The 18,273-nt window shown below is 43.1% G+C and overlaps 1 protein-coding gene and 1 pseudogene across 2 annotated transcripts in view; both read right to left on the reverse strand.

Moving 5' to 3' along the window:
• SUGCT (succinyl-CoA:glutarate-CoA transferase) overlaps positions 1–18,273 on the reverse strand; it is a 745,635-nt gene that overhangs the window by 725,565 nt on the left and 1,797 nt on the right. The window lies entirely within an intron of this gene.
• Positions 316–2,971, reverse strand: LOC116809403 (tRNA (guanine(6)-N2)-methyltransferase THUMP3-like; annotated as a pseudogene).

Raw genomic sequence — 18,273 nt, forward strand, 5'->3', positions numbered from 1 at the left:
ACCAGCCTGGGCAACATGGTGAGAACCCTATCTCTACAAAAATCTATAATATTAAAAAAAAATGTTTTAAGCCTGAAAATAAAATGTTCTACACCCAAATCTCAGAGCGTTTTACTAGGCTTTTCACTAGGCATCTTTAAAAGCATTTTAAGCAAAATACTAATTGCCCAAAATACAAAACAGTGCCAAGGAAAAGCTCTGCTTTCTCATAAGACTTTTTCAATCCCATTACATTACATTGCATTCACATCTTTTGCCAACTAGGGTGAAGAGCCCTGAACAGGTTTAAAGAGTGCAGACTGCACTTTTTTAATACTATTTTGTTCTCAAAGCAAGTTCTTCATGCTGACATTTCCAGTGTTGGGCAGTATGAGCACTATTAGTTATCTTCAATCTTTGCATTACCAGAGTTCCTGTTTCTCCATCTTGTTCTGAAGGATGAACAAAAGCTTGAGGTGTACATTTCAAAATATAAACTGCAGCACAAAGACCCCCAATGTTCACCTGAACTGTATTCATTTTTCACCATACACATCACATGCCAGATAATGCTTTTGTAAAGCATTTCGCGTCCTGAGTACATCGTACAGCTTGACCTGTTGTAGGTGTACACAGACACAACTCATCTCCCGTAGGCAAGCTGGATGAAGGTTCTAGTTTCTCTTCTTAGATCCCATCCTTTTTCCAAATGGCAAATCTGCTACAATAATATCCACAGAGCCAGTTCTCAATGGCAGATTGCATTTATCCCATTGAACAGCATCTATGGGCAAGCTTCCGGATGGTTAGCCTTCTTTAATTTGGCTGTTGGTCAATAAAGATGTGATGCTGGTTGCTGCTCTATTCACAACCAGGGGATTATTATCACCAGAATATAAAGTGAAAACATTCAGTAGTCCCCTCTATTGGTATTGCCCCTGTTCCACACATTAGATCGACTATTATAACATAAGGTAGCAGACCACAGAGGCTGGGTATCGCAGGGGTAAGAGTTGATAGGTCCAAAATGTGCCCATAGGTCCAAAATGTTAATAGGTACAAAAGAGTCATAGGTCCAAAATGTGTGATACGTCTTCAGTGCAGACTCGCTTTAGTCAATGCCATGCCCACAGTGGTTTCATTATCATGGATATTCAAAAGAATTGCAACGTCAAAGTTGGTCATGTCGGCCTTCCACTTAAAATGGCCTTAAACATCACCCCCAGAATCGCTTCCAGCCTCATTTGAGGGAAAGCAGTGTTTCTCTCCTACTCTGTTGCACATGACTCTAAACTTTACACTTGAGGCTCAGTTTCTTCTTTTTTGTTTTCATCAGTCTCATCTTTGTAAGATGCCAAATCATCACCTACTAATGTTGCTATCTCCTTTGATGGCTGGAGTTTCACAATAACCTAAGATGTGTGAATCTAAAACATTGTAGTGAATGAACTCTTTTTTTAACATCTCTTTCATCGTTTGGACTTCTTGTCCATCATGAACTTTCCTTTTACTTGAATTCTGAATTATCTTTTTGAGCTTTGTTTTTTTGTTTGTTTGTTTGTTTTTGCCTTAAAATCAACATTAATTGGCTGGGCACGGTGGCTCACGCCTGTAATCTCAGCAGTTTGGGAGGCCGAGATGGGCAGATCACAAGGTCGGGAGTTTGAGACCAGCCTGGCCAATATGGTGAAACCCCATCTCTACTAAAAAATACAAATAAAAAAATTAGCCAGGCATGGTGGTGGGCACTTGTTGTCCCATCTACTCAGGAGGCTGAGGCAGGAGAATCACTTGAACCAGGGAGATGGAGGTTGTGCAGTGAGCCAAGATCACACCACTGCACTCCAGCCTGGCCAACACAGCAAGACTCCATCTCAAAAACAACAACAAAAAAACATTAATTTTCCTTAAAATTAAAGTGTTTGACCATGGGAGTTTTCCAGCCAAGTCTTCAAAATCCTTTAGAATTTCTTTGTTTTTTAAACTAGCAATCTTGAAACTCCTGAACAACCACAAATGAGTTATCATCAACTGATCTCAAACAATAAACCTGAGCCAAATTTTCACTGAAATGACAAAATATATCTTGCCATGGTCTCTGCTGATTGTATGGTGACCCCAATTTGTCTCTCACTTCTTCCACAGCTGTTTGCTCAAAGCTGGCTCCAGTAGTTGAAATCACCTTGACAAAAACTAAAACAGTGAGAAAGTTACAACAGTGAAAGGGATCTGACCTAATCGACTCCATCTTGGTTCTAACCTCCAGGCTGCCCTTGTTTATTCCTGGGCGTAGGCTGAACTATCTTTGGGTGGAACTTAGTTTAAAGTTGAACTTTGAAACAAAACCAATAAAAGTCCTTTCCCAAAACAAGTCTCTTACTTGCCTGGGGACCAGACTGCCTTTGTAAAACTAACAAATTATCCACAAGATTAGAAATTATGGTTTAGGAGTCGTCATGCACCCAGAGGCTGCAAGATTCTGAACCTTCCCAGTTGCTCCTAGAGTTAACAGCATTATTGTAAAACCTAACACTGGTACTGAGGATATTTCCTAGATCCTGCCTTCTGATGCACCAGCTGGTGCCACCCAGGCCAATAATCTGGCTCAAACTTTTCTGTGATCCCACCCAGAAACAAAAGAAAGCTAGAAAAACCCACTTTGACCCCCGGTGACTTCATCTCTGACCCATCCAATCAGCACTCCCTACCCTCTGACTCCCAACCTGCCAAGTTATCCTTAGAAAACCTCAGTCTCCAAATTTTCAGGGAAACTGATTGGAGTAAGAAATCTCCAGTCTCTTCTACAGCTGGCTATGCATGAATTAAACTGTATCTGGGCCACTGGGCAAAATGAATGCACTGGGCAGTTACATAGTGACTTGAGGAAGCTGAGACTCACCTCTGAGGTCACTTTCTGTCACTTGTGCAGACCTCTGGTTCTCATGCAGGTTTACAACTAGGAGCTGTTAGTGGCTTCTTGAATGTCAGACATGTTGGCAGTGCTTCCAAGATCCCTAACACTGTCCCAGGCTCTGGGATCCAAGGATGGGCATGAGGAGAGATCTTGGAAATATCTATACTATCCTTGTGCCATGACAGGCATACACAATAGTGTTTAACACTAATTCAGTTTCTGTGCCTAAGGAGCTCACAGTCACTGTGAATACAATCTTCATCTAAAAAAGGCAGCTGAAGCCAGTGAAAAGGACATGTCTGGCTGCCACACAGATGCTTTCAGCTCCAGCATTCCACTGGCCTCATGTGCTCAGGTCACACGACTGGAAGCCACCTCCAGTTCTTAATTTTTCTACCTGTAGGTAATCCAAGATAAAACTTTGTTTTTTTGTTTTGTTTTGTTTTTTGAGATGGAGTCTCACTCTGTCGCCTGGCTGGAATGCAGTGGCGCAATCTCGGCTCACTGCAACCTCCGCCTCCCGGGTTCAAGCAATTCTCCTGCCTCAGCCTCCCAAGTAGCTGGTACTACAGGTGCGTGCCCCCACGCCCAGCTAATTTTTTTGTGTGTATTTTAGTAGAGATGGGGTTTCACCATGTTGGCCAGGATGGTCTCAATCTCCTGACCTTGCAATCCACCTGCCTCAGCCTCCCAAAGTGCTGGGATTACAGGCATAAACCACGGTGCCCGGCCAAGATAAAATTTTCTCCCTTTCTCTTCATCTCTTCTCCCCTGAATTCATCATCATATAAATGGTAATTCCCTGGCTAAGGCCTAGGAATGTAACTGCCCAAGGGGTTCACCTTGCCCACTGCCTAGATAGAGCTGATTCATCAAGACAGGGGAATTGCAATCCAGAAAAAGTAATTCATGCAGAGCTGGCTGAGCGGAAGACCGGAGTTTTATTATTACTCAAATCAGTCTCCCCAGCATTCAGGGAGCAGAGTTTTTTTTGTTTTGTTTTGTTTTGTTTTGTTGTGAGTAGTTTCGCTCTTGTTCCCCAGGCTGGAGTGCAATGGCTGATCTCAACTCAATGCAACGTTCCCAACCTGGGTTCAAGTGATTCTCCTGCCTCAGCCTCCCGAGAAGCTGGGATTACAGGCGCCCACCACCTCGCCCAGCTAATGTTTTTTGTATTTTTAGTAGAGATGTGGTTTCACTATGTTGGCCAGGCTGGTCTTAAACTCCTGGCCTCAAGTGATCCGCCTGCCTTAGCCTCCCAAAGTGCTGGGATTACAGGTGTGAGCCACCGAGCCCGGCCCAGTGAGCAGAGGTTTTAAGGATAACTTGGTGAGGATGGGGGGAGCCAGTGAGCCAGGCGTGCTGATTGCTCAGAATGAAGTCATACGGAGTCAGAGCTGTCTTCTTGATCAGTCAGTTCCTGGGCGGGGTCCACAAGATCAGATGAGCCAGTTTATTGATCTGGGTGGGGCCAGCTGATCCATCAAGTGCAGGGTCTGCAAAATATCTCTAGCACCGATCTTAGGAGCAGTTCTGGGAGGGTCAGAATCTTGTAGCCTCCAGCCGCATGACTCCTAAACCATAATTATTTTTTTGAGGCAGGGTCTCACTCTGTCACCCAGGTTGGAGTGCAGTGGCGCGATCTTGGCTCACTGCAACCTCCGCCTCTTGGGTTCAAGCCATTCTCCCACCTCAACCTCCCGAGTAGCTGGGAGTACAGGCACGCACCAGCACACCCTGCTAATTTTTGTAATTTTTTATTTGTTTTGAGATGGAATTTTGCTCTGGTTGCCCAGGCTGGAGTGCGATGGCGCGATCTCAGCTCACTGCAACCTCCGACTCCCGAGTTCAAGCAATTCTGCTGCCTCAGCCTCCTGAGCAGCTGGGATTACAGGCGCCTGCCACCACACCTGGCTAATTTTTTGTATTTTTAGTAGAGATGGGGTTTCACCATGATGGCCAGGCTGGTCGCGAACTCCTGACCTCAGGTGATCCACCCGCCTCGGCCTCCCAAAGTGCTGAGATTACACAGGCATGAGCTACCATGCCCGGCCAATTTTTATATTTTTAGTAGAAACAGGCTTTCATTATGTTGGCCAGGCTGGTCTCGAAATCCTGGCCTCACGTGATCCACTTGCCTCCCAAAGTGCTGGGACTACGGGCATGAGCCACTGCGCCCAGCCCTAAACCATAATTTCTGATCTTGTGGCTAATGCTAGTCCTATAAAGGCAATCTAGTCCCCAGACAAGAAGGAGGTCTGCTTTGGGAAAGGGCTGTTACAGTCTTTGTTTAAACTATAAACTATAAACTAAGTTTCTCTTAAAGTTAGTTCAGCCTACGCCCAGGAATGAACAAGGACAGCTTGGTTTTTTTTTTTTTTTTTTTTTTTTTGTGGATACGGAGGCTCTCCTTTTTCCCCATCCGGAGTGCAGTGGCGCAATCTCGGCTCACTGCAAGCTCCGCCTCCCGGGTTCACGCCATTCTCCTGCCTCAGCCTCTCCGAGTAGCTGGGACTACAGGCACCCGCCACCACGCCCGGCTAATTTTTTTGGTATTTTTAGTAGAGACGGGGTTTCACCGTGGTCTCGATCTCCTGACCTCATGATCCGCCCGCCTCGGCCTCCCAAAGTGCTGGGATTACAAGCATGAGCCACCGCGCCCGGCAACAAGGACAGCTTGGAGGTTAGAAGGAAGATAGAGTCAGTTAAGTTAGATCTCTTTCACTATCTCAGCATAATTTTGCAAAGGCGGTTTCAGGAAGACCCTAGCTACATTTATAAAAATCCAGTATTTAAGGTTGTATCTCCAAATCTTTAAATCTAAAATAAGCTACATGCTTATTAAACTGTTGCACTTTTCAAAGAATGGACTGTGTTGGGACTCAAAAACTGAGACCCCAAAATATGGCACATTGACATGCTGAACTGAAGGAGAAACCTCAAGGACTCTCCAAGGTTCCCCACCCCTACCATCTCGTCTAAAGAAGTTTAAGATTTTTATCTGCCAAAACTCCAGGATCACCCACCAAAGAAGAACAACTGTTTTTTCTTCCACTCCCTGGAAGACCAAGAATGTAATCAGACCTGAACAGGCCCTTTCAGAAGATAAAGCCTGTCTCTCAGACTCATTTAAATTCTAAAGAGAACTATTTACCAGTTAATCTCTATCCTCATCCATTCATTCTCCCTAGCAATCCTTTATTTCCCCCAACAGAGTTCCTCTTCTCTCCCAGTTCCCATAACCTCTTTCATCAGAATCCAATCCCCCATTCTTCAAGATGGTATAGGAGCTCATAAACCTCATCATGGGGTTGGGTCTTCATTCTTTTTTTTTTTTTTTTGAGATGAAGTTTTGCTCTTGTTGCCCAGGCTGGAGTGCAATGGCGCCATCTCAGCTCACTGCAAACTCCGCCTCACAGGTTCAAGTGATTCTCTTGCCTCAGCCTCCTGAGTAGCTGGGATTACAGGCATGCACCAGCACACTCAGCTAATTTTGTATTTTTAGTAGAGATGAGGTTTCTCCATATTGGTCAGGCTGGTCTCGAACTCTCGACCTCAGGTGATCCACCCACCTCAGCCTCCCAAGGTGCTGGGATTACAAGCATGAGTCACTGCGCCCGGCCAGGTCTTACCTTTCCACAACTGATAGTCAATTCATATTTCTTAGGAAACATAATTGCCTGTGTTAGATAGGAGTTCTAAATTTCTTTTCAAAGAATCAGTATGTCAGTATGTTCAATTCTTTGCCTTCTACTTTTAAACTTAACTTCCTCATAAATCAACCTTTTTCGATTACCTACTCCACCCTGACTCATTCCGATTACCTGATTACCTACTCCACCCAGACTCATTCTGATTTCCTGCTCTCTCATAACCATTTTTCCTGCCAAACCACTCACTCTGTCACTCTCTTTAAATTAGCCAATCGGAGTTAGTTTAGCCTGTGCGGTCTAACCCAATAGCCAATAGGGTAACAACACAGCAGCAGGGGCCACGTGCATCAGGGATAAGCTCCCCCTTCCCCTCCCTTGTCCCAGTGTGCGCTCACCATTACTCCATCTATAAGGGCATACCCTTCTATAGAAGTACATTGTCTTGCTGAGAATTAAAAAGAAAATTTTATATTTGAGTGCTATTTCTTTCGCAGCACCGAAACTTTATTTATAACAATTTGGGGGCTCTCCTGTGATTACATTCCCCTCTGGGGGTGGTCTCTTCTTCTCTCTCATGAGGAGGTCCACCGCGCCCCCTTGTGGCGGCCTCAGGACCCACCCAATGCGAGGAATAACCTGAGCTCTCAGCAACGCAGAGAGAAACTGGCCAGAAACCTAGCTTAGAGGATCCTCACATACTGTGGTGAAAACTCTGTGCACAGACCAAGGAAGGAGAAGCCGCAGGAGCCGGTAAAGTATTTCCTCGGTGGTCGGGACTAAGGAAAAAGCCACGGGGTGGTAAAGCATTCCTTGGTTAGGACATACCAAGGAGAGAGAAACCGCAGGGGCAGTAAAGCATTCCTTAGTCAGGACTAGGGAAAGAAAGCCATGGGATGTGGTAAAGTATTCCTTAGTTGGGATGTCTTGGAGGTTAAAAAGAGGTGAGAAATCCCCACTGAGGCGGGGGTTGAACCTCAGAAAGAGGTGAGAAATCCCCATGATGAGGGGGTTGAATCTCAAAAAGAGGTGAGATCCCCATGGGGGGTGTTGAACCTCAAAAAGAGGTGAGAAATCCCCATGGGGGGGGCGTTGAACCTCACACAAACCTCTAGTAGGAAGAAAAATATTCAGAACTCCCCTTTCCTTTCTTCTCTGTGAAAGAAAGAGTAGCTCCACTTCTGCTGGTCCCTCCCCTAGTGGAAAGGGAAGGAAAAGGGAGAACAGCAGCATAAGCGGCTGGCAGAAGCAGGGAAAGATCAGCGGAAAGAGAGGGGGAGAGAGAGAGAGGAAGAGAGGCAGAGAGAGAGAAACTGAGGCAGAGAGAGAGAAGAAGAGAGACAAAGAGGTAGTCAGAGAGAGAAAGAAGCAGAGAGAGAGGAAGAGACAGAGAGACAAAGAGGGAATCAAAGAGAGAGAAAGAGACAGAAAGTCAAAGAGAGAAAGAAAGAGATTGAAGTAGTAAAGAGAAAACAGTGTACCCTATTCCTTTAAAAGCTAAGGTAAATTTAAAACCTATAATTGAGGGTCTTCCCTGTGACCCTGTAACACTCCAATACCACCTTGTTGTCTCTTGGGAACAGACCCCAAAATCTGGCCATAAACTGGCCGCAAAACTGGCCATAAACAAAATCTCTGCAGCACTGTGACATGCTCGTGATGGCCTTGACGCTCACACTGGAAGGTTTACCAAATGAGGGCAAGGAACACCTGGCCTACCCAGGGTGGAAAACCGCTTAAGGCGTTCTTAAACCACAAACAATAGCATGAGCGATCTGTGCCTTAAGGATATGTTCATGCTGCAGATAACTAGCCAGAGCCCATCCCTTTATTTCCGGCTCATCCCTTTGTTTCCTATAAGGAATACTTTTAGTAAATCTTATGACTGACTTGCTGTCAATAAATATGTGGGTAAATCTCTGTTCAAGGCTCTCAGAGCTGAAGGCTGTGAGAGCCCTGATTTCCCACTCCACGCTCTATATTTCTGTGGGTGTGTCTTTACTTCCTCTAGCACCACTGAGTTAGGATCTCCATGACCGAGCTGGTCTCGGCAGTTGTCACTGTAAACAAGGGCGTAGCCCAAAAGCATTGAGGCCACTGACAACCTGAGGCCACTGATTAGCCTTCCTAATCAAAAATCCTTAACCCAGTAACCTGCGGATGGCCCAAATGCATTCAATCTGTCGCGGCAACTGCTTTGCTAGAAGAAGAAAGTAGAAAAATAACTTTCAGAGGAAACCTCATTGTGAGCACACCTCATCAGGTCAGAACTATACTAAGTAAAAAAAAAAAAAAAAAAAAAGCAAAAAAGAGAGCTTACTGACTCAAGAACCTTAAAGTATGAGGCTATTCTGTTAGAAGAAGATGATTTAACATTAACCACTGAAAATTCCCTTAACCCAGCAGGTTTCCTAACAGGGGATCTAAATCTTACTTACCATACAAAGGTCCAACCAGACCTAGGAGGAACTCCCTTCAGGACAGGATGATAGATGGTTCCTCCCAGGTGATTGAGGGAAAAAGACACAATGGGTATTCAGTAAGTGATAAGAAAACTCTAGTAGAAGCAGAGTTAGGAAAATTGCCTAATAATTGGTCTGCTCAAACGTGCGAGCTGTTTGCACTCAGCCAAGCCTTAAAGTACTTATAGAATCAGGAAGGAGCCATCTATATCAATTCTAAGTTAATATGGACTGAACAGGGTCTTATTAATAGCAAAGAATAATTGAAATCCCAAATTTACGAGGTTTTCAACAAAAGTAAAGTTTGCTAAAAGTTAACAGTGTAACATGTATTATCCTAACTTCTAATCTTGTGGCCTTAGACAGTCTAGTCCACCGACATGAAGGAAGTTCGCTTTGGAAAGGAATGATTATCATCTTTGAGGAAAAAAAAAAAGTGGGGAGAAGAATTTATGTAAAAAGGAATGTTATATGGTAAATTCCTGTCCTAAAATAAATTAACTGGTTGTTTAAAGAAAGGGAAGTTTGCAACAAGTGAGAAAGCTGAGGCATGTTGAAGAATTGTCTGTGAAATTTCTGAAAAAAAAGTTATAAAAGGGAATTTATGCAAGAAATGTTGTATAATATAAAAGTAATTAGGCCTCCTGAATGTAAAACTATTGAAGAAACAGTTTATTTGCAAGGTGTGTAAGGAAAGTAAATATACTTTTGGTAAAAGGATTATAATGAGGCATAAGAATGTGGATTTTTACCTACATTAAAAGGTTAAAAAATTTTTTTGTTTTAAAGTTTAAGCAAGTTTTGAAACATTAATTTTAAAGGAAATTCTGTTTGTAAACATATTAGCTAAAGTTAAAGGGGTATCATCCAGTTTTTCTGTGAACTGGACATTAAAATAAAAGCACAACAGGTTTTTCTTAAAGCACTAACCTGCTCTTTAACAAAAATTATACAAGGTTAAAAAGAGTCTATAAAAATCTTACCTTATGGTCAGACATTAAAAATTGGATAAATGTGTCTACAAGGTTTTATTAAAATTAAGTTTATCATTAATAGCACACTAATATAAAGGTGAAATTTAGCTTATCTGGTATAAAAATCCTGCCGGAAGCTTGTCAAATATAAAATGGTGTTTGGCTTTCTTTGGTCTAAAAACTAATAAAAATAGTTGCTAAAGGAAATTTCTCAGTAAGAAGACACCAAGGACTATAAAGTCCATTGCTGATGTCCCCACATTTAAAACAAAAGATCAATTTCTTAGAAATTATATACTTGGTTTATCTTCCACTTTCCTTTCCCTCAAAACTAAAAGTCTTTTAGCACAGGTACCACCCCTAGAATTTCCGGTAAACCAGTACCAGCCTAAGGATCACCTTCTCATCAAAGGGTGGAAAGAAGGAAAACTCTAGCCAGCCTGGGAAGGATCCCACCTTGTGCTGCTAACCACCGAGACTGCTGTTCATACAGTGGAAAGGGGATGGACTCATCACACCCGAGTCAAGAAAGCACCGCTCCCTGCAGAGTCATGGGCCATAGTCCCAGGGGAAAACCCTACCAAACTAAAGTGAAGAAAAATTTAACTCTCTTTCATCTATTCTATTACTCTTTCTTCTTTCCTCCCTCTATTGCTGGCCAACTAGTTATTAACATAACCAAGTCAATTTCTCTTCAAACTATTGCATTTGATGCTTGCCTTGTTACACCCTGTGGGGACTTGCCAAGTCAAAGACAGCTCTCTACTTCAGAAAAGTACCTCTGTCCCTCCTGACTCTCCTCAGACTAGACATTAGTGAATGGGACCATTTAATCCAGGGAGATTTCGATAAAGACCCCAGTGTCAACCAGGAGTCTTGCCCCCCGATGTAGAACTTTTATGCCGTAGTTTGTCCAACATTCTGTGGACCACTAAAGAACAAGGATGGACTGCCCCAACCGGTTTTTGTAATTTCCTAAAATCATACATTCATTTTACTAGAGGGACAGCCAACCCCCAACTGGGGGTCAGCTAAACCAGTGCATTCCATTACAGGTTATTATCTCGAGCCCTCAAAGTTCTTCCCCTTTCCTAAGCCGGTTCCCTTCTTTAAGCCAATTTTATGGTATGGGGGCTGAGGTTTCAGGGACAGATCCTATTGGATTCTTTGAAATATGTGTCTTTGATCCCCCACTGCCTGCACCTTCCTCTAAGCCTTCTTCCAAAACCTCTCACAACTAAACAATTGCCCCTCTTCCATCTAACGACAAGACCAAGATAGCTATCATAGAAGTTAAGGACTTAAAACAAACTTCGGCAATTAAGACAGGATACCAAGATGCAAATGCCTGCTTGGAATGGATCAAATATTCCGTCCACATGTTAAACAAAAGCAATTGTTATGCTTGTGCGCCTGGAAGGCCAGAGGCCCAGATTGTCCCCTTTCCACTGGGGTGGTCGTCCACTCAACTGGGCATGGGCTGCATGGTAGCTCTTTTCCAGGATTCTACAGCCTAGAGTAACAAGTTGTGCCACTCTCTCTCTCTGCTATATCCCAAAGTCCAGCATGCTGCAGGTCAGCCCCCAAGGGCCATCCAGCCTCCATCTTCCAAAATCAATTTTACCTCATGTCTCCAACAACCAAGGGAAAAATTTGGCATTCCTTGGAGACTTAACAGGATGCAGTGAAGTGTGGCACTTCCAAGAGCTGACCCATAAGTCTGCCCTTATTCATCCCTGAGTGGATGTATGGTGGGATTATGGAGGACCTTTACTGGGCACTCTGCCAAATAATTAGAGCAGTACTTATGCTCTAGTCCAATTGGCTATCCCTTTTACTCTGGCCTTTCTTCAACCAGAGGAAGGAAAAACCAGACATCGTAAAGCAAGAGAAGCCTCTTACGGGTCTTTCGACTCTCATATCTAATTAAATGCAATTGGAGTCCCACAGGGAATACCAGATCAATTTAAACCCCGAAATCAAATAGCTGCAGGATTTGAGTCAATATTTTGGTGGTGACAATTAATAAAAATGTAGATTGGATAAACAACAACAGCAATTTATTAACTATACTAGAGATGCTGTTAAAGGAATAGCTGAGCAATTAGGGGCTACTAGCCAGATGGCTTGGGAAAATAAGATAGCCTTAGACATGATATTAGCAGAAAGAGGAGTTTGCGTCATGATTAAAACTCAATGTTGTACCTTCATCCCAAACAACACTGCCCTGATGGAAGTATAACAAAGGCATTGCAAGGTCTGACTGCTGTGTCCAATGAGTTAGCCAACAACTCAGGGGTAAATGATTCCTCTACAGGATGGCTAGAAAAGTGGTTCAGTAAATGGAAAATAAGAATAGCCTCAATTCTTACTTCCCTCGCAGCCATAATGGGTGTACTTATTCTTGTCGGGTGCTGTGTCACACCATGCATCCATGGGTTGGTGCAGAGGTTTATAAAAACAGCACTTACTAAAACCTCCCTTAACTATCCTCTGCCTTATCCAAAGAAGTTTCTTCTTTTGGAAAATCAAGCAGAACAACTAAGCCAAGACATGTTAAAGAAGTCTGAAGAAAAAGACCTGTAAGGAAATGCAATAGGAGGGAATGTTAGATATGAGTTCTAAATTTCTCTTCCAAGAATCTGTTTGTCAGCATGTTCAATTCTTTGCTTTCTAGTTTTAAACTTAACTTCCTGGTAAAGCAATCTTTTTCAATTACCTGCTCTACCCTGACTCATTCCGATTACCTGCTCCACCCTGACTCATTCCTACTACCTGCTTCACCCTGACTCATTCTGATTACCTGCTCCACCATGACTCATTCCAGTTACCTATTCCACCCTAAGTCATTCCGATTACCTGCTCATTCTCCACCCTGACTTATTCAGATTTCCTGCTCTGCCATAACCATTTTTCCTGCCAAACCACTCACCCCATCACTCTCTTTAAAGTAGCCAATTGGAATTAGCTTAGCCTGTGTGGTCTAACCTAGCCTATAGGGGAACAACACAGCAGCAGAGGCCACGTGCATCAGGGATAAGAACCCCTTCCCCTCCCTTGTCCAGGTGTGTGCTCATCATTGTTCCATCTGTAAGGGCACACTCTTCTATAGAAGTACATTGCCTTGCTGAGAATTAAAAAGAAAATTTTATATTCCAGTGCTATTTCTTTTGTGGCACCAAAACTTTATTTATAACATGGGCTACTGGAGTCAGACCCTGCCTCAAAAAAAAAAAAAAAAAAAGAATTCCCTCTCCCTCAATCTTCATATACTACCTCTAAATGTGATGAGAAGCACACTTTTTTTTTTTTGAGATGGAGTCTTGCATTGTCTGTCACCCGGGCTGGAGTGCAATGGCATGATCTCAGCCCACTGCAGCCTCCCACTCCCGGGTTCAAGCAATTCTCCTGCTTCAGCCTCCCAAGTAGCTGGGATTACAGGCGCCCACCACCATGCCCAGCTATTTTTTTGTGTTTTTACTAGAGATGGGGTTTCACTATGTTGGCCAGGCTGGTCTCAAACTCCCAACCTTGTGATCCACCTGCCTCAGCCTCCCAAAGTGCTGGGATTACAACCATGAGCCACTGCGCCTGGCCTGAGAAGCACACTTTCATGCATAATCTGTCAAAAATTTATAAATCAGATGGGCACAGTGGCTCATGCCTGTAATCCCAGCACTTTGGGAGGCCTTTGCAGTGAGCCTACATTGCACCATTGTACTCCAGCATGGGTAGTAGAGCAAGACTATCTCAAAAAAAAAAAGAAAAAGAAATCACTAGGATTTCTGTTCACCAGTAACATTCTACCTGAGGACGAAACCAAGAAGGCAGTCCCATTTATGATAGCTACAAAAAAATAAAATACCTAGGAATATATTTAACCAAGAAGGTGAAAGAAATCTACAAGGAAAACTACAAAACACTGATGAAAGAAACTATAGATGAAACAAACAAATGGAAAAACACCCATGCACGTAGGTTGAAAGAATTAATGTGGTTAAAATGACCATTGTGCCCAAAGCAATCTGCAGGTTCAATGCAATTTCTATCAACATCATTTTTTCACAGAATTAGAAAAAACAATTCTGAAGTTCATATGGAACTAAAAATGAGCCCGAATAACCAAAAATATCCCAAGTAAAAAGAACAAAGCTGGTGATATCACATTTTCTGACTTCAAAATATACTACAAGGCCATAGTAGCCAAAACAGCAAAATACCCATAGTGTCTATAAAAACAGACACATAGGGCCAGGTGCAGTGGCTCACGCCTGTAATCTCAGCACTTTGGGAGGCCAAGACAGGAGGATCACGAGGTCAGGATTTCAAGACGAGCTTTACCAACATGGTGAAACCCTGTCTCTACTAAAAATACAAAAATTAGCCAGGTGTGGTGGCGTGCGCCTATAATCCCAGCTACTCAGGAGGCTGAGGCAGGACAATTGCTTGAACCCAGGGGGTGGAGGTTGCAATGAACCGAGTTTGCACAACTGTATTCCAGCCTGGGCAACAGAGCAAGACTCCACCTCAATAAATAAATAAATAGACACATAGATCCATGGAACAGCATAGAGAACTCAGAAATAAACCCACATACTTACAGCCAACTGATTTTTGACAAACTTGACAACATTTACTGGAGAAGGATACCCTTTTCAGTAAAAGGTGCTGGGAAAATTGGATTGCCATATGCAGAAGAATGAAACTGGATCCCTGTATCTCACCATATAAAAAAATCAATTTGGCCGGGCATGGTGGCTCACACCTATAATCCCAGCACTTTGGGAGGCCTAGGCGGGCGGATCAACTGAGGTCAAGAGTTTGAGAACAGCCTGACCAACATGGAGAAACCCTGTCTCTACTAAACACACAAAAACTTCGCCGGGCATGGTGGCGCATGCCTGTAATTCCAGCTACTTGGGAGGATAAGGTAGGAGAATCGCTTGAACCCAGGAGGCAGAGGCTGCAGTGAGCCGGGATCGTGCCATTGCACTCCAGCCTGGACAACAAAAGCGAAACTCCACCTCAAAAAAAAAAAAAAAAAAAGAAAGAAAGAAAAAAATAAATTCAAGATGGATTAAAGACTTGAATGTAAGGATGAAACTCTAAAAATTTCGAAGAAAACCTAGGGCAAACTCTTCTAGACATTGATCTAGGCAAAGAATTCATGACTGAGACCTCAAAAGCACAGGCAACAAAAACAAAAACAGGCAAATGGAAATTAAGCTAAAAAGCTTCTGCATAGCAAAAGAAATGATCAACAGAGTGAACGGATAACATGAGGAATGGAAGAAAATATCTGCAAACTACATACCCAGCAGGGGACTAATATCCAGAATTTGCAAGCAACTCAAACAACTCAACAACAAAAAACAAATAATCCCATTAACAAATGGGCTAAGGACATGAGTAGGCATTTTTCAAAACACAAGCATATCAAAAATGTTCACCATCAGCGGGGCACGGTGGCTTACGCCTGTAATCCCAGCACTTTGGGAGGCTGAGGTGAGCGGATCAGCTGAAGTCAGGAGTTTGAGACAAGCCTGGCCAACACGGTGAAACCCCCATCTCTGCTAAAAATACAAAAATTAGCCAGGCGTAGTGGCACACACCTGTAGTCCCAGCTACTCTGGAGGCTGATGCAGAACAATCCTTGAACCCAGGAGGTGGAGGTTGCAGTGAGCTTAGATCTTGCCACCGAACTCCAGCCTGGGTGACAGAACGAGACTTTGTCTCAAAAATAAGTTAACTAATATGAATCCTGAATTTCCTTATTTTATTTTTATTTTTTTTGAGCCAGAGTTTTGCTATCGTCACCCAGGCTGGAGTACAGTGGCGCAATCTCGGCTCACTCCTGATCTCAGGTGATCCACCCACCTCAGCCTCCCAAAGTGGTAGGATTACAGGCATGAGCCACCACGCCCAACCTGATTCCTAAACTTAATCCAATAACAGATTTCTTCTCAAACATTGGCAGTATGCTGTAATCATTTTAAATTCATAACCAGAAAATGAGTTGAACAAAAAATTCAAGACTCTAGGGAAACAAAGTAAAAACAGTTCGTATATTGCTAGAATTGTCTATTAAGAGTCATGTTTTCATGCCTTTTAATCTTCCCTGAAAATTTCTGTGTACTGCCATGAGTAAAAATTTTTTAAAATGTTCAACATCACCAATCATCAGAGAAATACAAATTAAAAACCACAATGAGATATCATCTTACATACATCAGAATGGCTATTAAAAAGACAAAAAAATCACAGGATGTTGGTGAGGAAGCTGAGAAAAGGGAACTCATACACTGTTGGTGGGAATGTAAATCAGTGCAACTTCTATGGAAAACAGTATGGAGATTTCTCACAGAACTAAAAATAGAACTACCGGAAGATGCAGCAATCCCACTACTGTGCATCTACCCAAAGGAAAAGAAATCATTATATCAAAAAGACACCTGCACTCATATGTTTAATACAGCACTATTCATAAAAGCAAAGATATGAAATCAACCTAAGTGCCCATCAATGGAGCACTAAATAAACAAAATATGGCATATATACAAAATGGAATACTATTCAGCCATAAAAAAGAATGAAACTATGTCTTTTGCAGCAACATGGATGGAACTGGAGGCCATTATCTTAAGTGAAATCACTCAGGCACAGAAAAACAAATATTGCCTGTTCTCCTTTATAAATTGGTGCTAAATAATGTGTACATATGGAAGCAGAGTGTGGAGTGATGGGCAATGGAGACTTGGAGGGTTGGGAATGTAGAGGGAAGGGGATGGACTACAGGAGGTTGCTTGCTGGGTACAATGTGTGTTGTGCCAGTGATGGATGCACTGAAGGCCCTGACTTCACCCCAATACAATATATCAATGTAGCAAAACTGCACTTGTACCCCCATGAATATATGCCAAAAAAATCATAACTGGCTGGGGCACAGGGGGCTCATCCCTGTAATCCCAGCACTTTGAGAGGCCCAGGTGGCTGGATTGTGTGAGCCAAAGAGTTCAAGACCAGTGCGGGCAACATGGCAAAACCCCATGTCTTCAAAAAATACAAAAATTAGCCAGGCATGGTGGCACGCACCTCTGGTTTCAGCTACTTGGGAGGCTGAGGTGGAAGGATTGCTTGACCCCAGGGAGGCAGAGGTTGCAGTGAACTGGGATTGCGCCACTGCACTCCAGCCTGGATGAAAGAGCAAGACATGTCTCAATACTTAAATAAATGAAAAATATATATAGAAAGAGTATACTGCTATAAGACAGAAAGACACAACTCAAACTTTTTTATTGGTCAGTTTTATCTTGCTACAAAATGTACTACTAGAAGCTTAAAAAGAGCATGGCTTTTGAATTTTGATAAATTTTAGTGAACTTTAGTTAGATTGAAGTTATACAGATAAATGGGTTGATGGAATAAAGATCTATATACTCATTATGCGTCCATCGATTAAACTGTTTACTATTAAATTAATTTGTTGGTTGGGCATGGTGGCTCACCACACCATTTAATTGCAGAGTTTTGGGAGGCCAAGGCAGGAGAGAGGAACACTTGAGGTGGGGAGTTCTGGGAAACACAGCAAGACCCTGTCTCTACAAAAAATAAAGAAATAAAAAAAATTAGCCAGGCATGGTAGCATGAGCCTGTAGTCTCAGCTACTTGGGAGACTGATGTGGGAAGATCACTTGAGCCCAGGAGGTCGAGGACGCAGTGATCTGTGATCTCACCACCGCACTCCAGCCTCGGTGACAGAGTGAGACCCCCCCCCATCTCCATCATAATAATAATAAAGTTAATTTTGGTCCCCACCACTCTCACTTTTCTGCCCCCTCCCCTGAGTAGACTGGCTGATGATCTAAAAGGTGAAAATTACCTAGGTGGTGTATGTGAACCTTTTTTTTTCCAGTGGGGTGGGGGGGGGCATGATAAGGTCTCGCTCTGTTACCCAGGCTGGAGTGCAGTGGCACAATAGCGGATCACTGCAGCTTCGACCTCCTAGGACTCAAGCCATCCTCCCACCTCAGCCTCCCAAGCAGCTGGGACTACAGGCGCACGCCACCAAGCTCGGCTAGTTTTTTTGTATTTTTGGTAGAAATGGGGCTTCACGATGTTGCCCAGGCTGGTCTTCAACTCCTAGGCTCAAGCAATTGTCCCACCTAGGTCATTTTATTCAATAAATATTCAAATGAGCAATTCCCAAGCATTAAGTTAAACACTAAAGATGATGTCCAGAAAGGTGAATTTTTGGCCAGAACAGAACTACTGTATATAATAAAGTGGATAGGCTG

This window comes from Hylobates moloch, unplaced genomic scaffold, assembly GCF_009828535.3.
Source record: "Hylobates moloch isolate HMO894 unplaced genomic scaffold, HMol_V3 SCAFFOLD_1, whole genome shotgun sequence".
NCBI lineage: Eukaryota > Metazoa > Chordata > Mammalia > Primates > Hylobatidae > Hylobates > Hylobates moloch.